Source organism: Papilio machaon, chromosome W, assembly GCF_912999745.1.
Source record: "Papilio machaon chromosome W, ilPapMach1.1, whole genome shotgun sequence".
Classification (NCBI taxonomy): domain Eukaryota; kingdom Metazoa; phylum Arthropoda; class Insecta; order Lepidoptera; family Papilionidae; genus Papilio; species Papilio machaon.
In genome coordinates, this window is record NC_060015.1 from 9,832,466 (window position 1) to 9,836,844 (window position 4,379).

Sequence of the window (4,379 nt, forward strand, 5' to 3'; positions counted from 1 at the left end):
ACTTCTGACACCAAATTTGTAAGGATGGCGTCCGTGGGTCCTTTTTTTAAAAAGAAATACAACACACGATTGATACACTTACTACTTTATTGGAAACTTATTAAACTACTCTATCGACTGCTCTGTAGACTGCACTGCGCTGAATTGAATTGAATTGAATTGAACTGCGCTGAATTGAATTGAATTGAATTGAACTGCGCTCACGATTGCCGCGAGTCGGACATTATATATACTTTGTGACGTCAACGACGCCCAATGACAGCTAGGGGGTTTTTGCAAGAGAAACAGTTACTCCCTATAGTCAACTGTTCATAACAGAACGCGCTTTTTGTCCGTTCACTAGCACCGCACCACACACACCACACAGTAGTAGTGTATTGTGTAGTGTAGTAGTGTAGTGTAAAGAAGAAAAATGACCACCACCGACTGACTGCAGCAGGCAGGCAGCAGCAGCAAAACAGCAAAAACCATCGATGCGTTTAAACGTTTAACGTTTTCGCATCGTCGAGTTGTGCGTGTTGTGCGCGTTGTATGCGGCGTGTTTGTGTCAGCTCCCTGGTTGATCCTGCCAGTAGTTATATGCTTGTCTCAAAGATTAAGCCATGCATGTCTCAGTGCAAGCCGTATTAAGGCGATACCGCGAATGGCTCAATATATCAGTTTTGGTTCCTTAGATCTTACCTCGGTTACTTGGATAACTGTGGTAATTCTAGAGCTAATACATGCAATCAGAACTCTGACCAGTGATGGGATGAGTGCTTTTATTAGATCAAAACCAATCGACGGAGGGCCTCGCGTCCGAAGTCGTTAATTTTGATGAATCTGGATAACTTTTGCCGATCGCATGGTCCAGCACCGGCGACGCATCTTTCAAATGTCTGCCTTATCAACTTTCGATGGTAGTTTCTGCGACTACCATGGTTGTCACGGGTAACGGGGAATCAGGGTTCGATTCCGGAGAGGGAGCCTGAGAAACGGCTACCACATCCAAGGAAGGCAGCAGGCGCGCAAATTACCCACTCCCGGCACGGGGAGGTAGTGACGAAAAATAACGATACGGGACTCTTACGAGGCCTCGTAATCGGAATGAGTACACTTTAAATATTTTAACGAGGAACAATTGGAGGGCAAGTCTGGTGCCAGCAGCCGCGGTAACTCCAGCTCCAATAGCGTATACTAAAATTGTTGCGGTTAAAAAGCTCGTAGTTGCTCGTAGTTGCGCCGCGCTGTCGGTGCACCGCATCCGCGGTGATACTGACACGTCTGCGGAGCATATCGTCGGTGAGCCGTCGGTAATACGGCGGTTCAATATCAAAATCCTATCGCGGTGCTCTTCGGTGAGTGTCGAGATGGGCCGACAATTTTACTTTGAACAAATTAGAGTGCTCAAAGCGGGCTCAAAATTGTGCTTGAATATTTCGTGCATGGAATAATAGAATATGATCTCGGTTCTATTTTGTTGGTTTTCAGAACTCCGAGGTAATGATTAATAGGGATAACTGGGGGCATTCGTATTGCGACGTTAGAGGTGAAATTCTTGGATCGTCGCAAGACGAACATCAGCGAAAGCATTTGCCAAAGGTGTTTTCATCAATCAAGAACGAAAGTTAGAGGTTCGAAGGCGATTAGATACCGCCCTAGTTCTAACCGTAAATATGTCATCTAGCGATCCGCCGACGTTACTACTATGGCTCGGCGGGCAGCTTCCGGGAAACCAAAGATTTTGGACTCCGGGGGGAGTATGGTTGCAAAGCTGAAACTTAAAGGAATTGACGGAAGGGCACCACCAGGAGTGGAGCCTGCGGCTTAATTTGACTCAACACGGGAAATCTCACCAGGCCCGGACACCGGAAGGATTGACAGATTAACAGCTCTTTCTTGATTCGGTGGGTGGTGGTGCATGGCCGTTCTTAGTTGGTGGAGCGATTTGTCTGGTTAATTCCGGTAACGAACGAGACTCTAGCCTGCTAAATAGGCGTCGTCATTTATGTGTGCGTGGCTTCGGTCGCGCAACTCACTGGCGACGTATTAAAATTCTTCTTAGAGGGACCGGCGGCTTCGAGCCGCACGAGATTGAGCAATAACAGGTCTGTGATGCCCTTAGATGTCCTGGGCCGCACGCGCGCTACACTGAAGGAATCAGCATGTTCTCCCTGGCCTAGAGGCCCGGGCAACCCGTTGAAACTCCTTCGTGCTGGGGATTGGGGTTTGCAATTATCCCCCATAAACGAGGAATTCCTAGTAAGCGCGAGTCATAAGCTCGCGTTGATTACGTCCCTGCCCTTTGTACACACCGCCCGTCGCTACTACCGATTGAATGATTTAGTGAGGTCTTCGGACCGACACGCGGTGGCTTAACGGCCGTCGGCGTCGCTGGGAAGTTGACCAAACTTGATCATTTAGAGGAAGTAAAAGTCGTAACAAGGTTTCCGTAGGGGAACCTGCGGAAGGATCATTAACGTATTATGTATTACTCATATATTACGAATAATAATCCACAAAAGAGAGAGCGCCCATCGGGGCACACCAAACGGGGCGACAAAAGAGGGAGTTGTGTGACACTAATCCGGTTGTTGTGTGTCATCTCCCAGTTCCGGTCCGATAATGGTGGGCGCTATACAAAAACAAACAGAAAAATACACACCGGTATTAGAAAGTGCGAACGCTATGTCGTCGTCGTGGTGGCGCGCGCGTGTGTGTATAACGCGCGCGCGCGCGCTCCCTTCGCGTGTTCGTTCGCCTTCTAAGATATTTTTTTTTATTTTTTATTTTTTTTTATATACATACATATATCAAAATATGTAAAACAATTACCCTGGACGGTGGATCACTTGGCTCGCGGGTCGATGAAGAACGCAGTTAACTGCGCGTCATAGTGTGAACTGCAGGACACATTTGAACATCGACATTTCGAACGCACATTGCGGTCCGTGGAGAAATATCCAGGACCACTCCTGTCTGAGGGCCGGCTGTTAAAATATAAAAATCACACTGTTCACTCATAGCGAACAATTGACGGTTCTCTTATTTTATACATATTCACGCAATGTGTATTTATATATGGGTCCGTTTAAATATAACCTCTCAGACACATATTACACCACCATACGAGCGGAAACCGATCGCATCGATACGCGTATATATGTTATATACACGTTATATATATACGATATATACCTACGTATGTAAGTATATATATACGATCGGGGGCGTCCCGGGGACGCGCGACTCTTCGACGTAAAAAATCGACAGAGGGCATGCGCGTCTTCGCACACGGTGACGTAATAAACCCCGTTTCGTGTTATGTATATATATAATATATAATATATTTGTGTCGACGTGTGCGTGTTTTCGCATGTGTGTGCGTGCGTGTGAGTGTGTATATTATATATAATGTAGGCGGACACGACGTCCGAAGAGCGCATCGATGCGACGTTGCTGTGTGTGAAAACACGGCAGCGGAGCGTCGTTGAGCTGACGGATATCGCGTCTGCCTCGATTTTTATCGTTGGCCTCAGATCAGGGAGGATCACCCGCCGAATTTAAGCATATTAGTAAGCGGAGGAAAAGAAACTAACAAGGATTTCCTTAGTAGCGGCGAGCGAACAGGAACGAGCCCAGCACTGAATCCCGCGGTCGTATCGAACGCGGGAGATGTGGTGTTCGGGAGGTTCCGCTTTCTCGTCGTCGATACTCCTGTCCAAGTTCGTCTTGAACGGGGCCGTTTTCCCGTAGAGGGTGCCAGGCCCGTAGCGACGGAGGGCGGCGGCGAGAGGGACACTCCTAAGAGTCGGGTTGCTTGAGAGTGCAGCCCTAAGTGGGTGGTAAACTCCATCTAAGGCTAAATATTACCGCGAGACCGATAGCGAACAAGTACCGTGAGGGAAAGTTGAAAAGAACTTTGAAGAGAGAGTTCAAGAGTACGTGAAACCGTTCAGGGGTAAACCTGCGAAACTCGAATGAACGAACGGAGAGATTCATCGTCAATCCGCGGCGTACGCTGCCACGCTCTGATGAGGCGTCCGTCCCTGTCAAAGGGGATAGCGGGCTTCACGGGCCGGCAGCGTCGACGTTCGCGGACGGCGTGCACTTCTCTCTTAGTAATGCATCGCGACCCGTTCGATGTCGGTCTAAGCGCCGTTCGGGAGCCCAATCGTCTTTACCTGTCAAAGGGTAAGGCGTTTGGACCGTGACGGTTTTGCCGACCGGCCGTCGGACGGTAGAAGACACGAATCGCGCACGCGCATTTTAAACAAAAGCGCGTCCGGCCCGACGCAAGATAACGTCGTATTATCGAGGTCCTGCCGTTGTGCGGACATCGGTGCGGCGCGTCTGTTGTCGCCGCCGTGCAGTCTCGGACCGTGCGCGTCTCAGTCTGC

The 4,379-nt window shown here is 49.0% G+C and overlaps 2 non-coding genes across 2 annotated transcripts; both read left to right on the plus strand.

Annotated features, from left to right (window-relative positions):
- Window positions 1–552: 552 nt before the first annotated feature.
- LOC123723428 lies at window positions 553–2,458 on the plus strand. The gene has a single exon (XR_006756752.1). It is a non-coding gene; the product is annotated as a small subunit ribosomal RNA (ribosomal RNA).
- A 353-nt stretch (window positions 2,459–2,811) lies between these two features.
- LOC123723418 lies at window positions 2,812–2,968 on the plus strand. Its single transcript, XR_006756742.1, has one exon. It is a non-coding gene; the product is annotated as a 5.8S ribosomal RNA (ribosomal RNA).
- The last annotated feature ends 1,411 nt before the right edge of the window (window positions 2,969–4,379 follow it).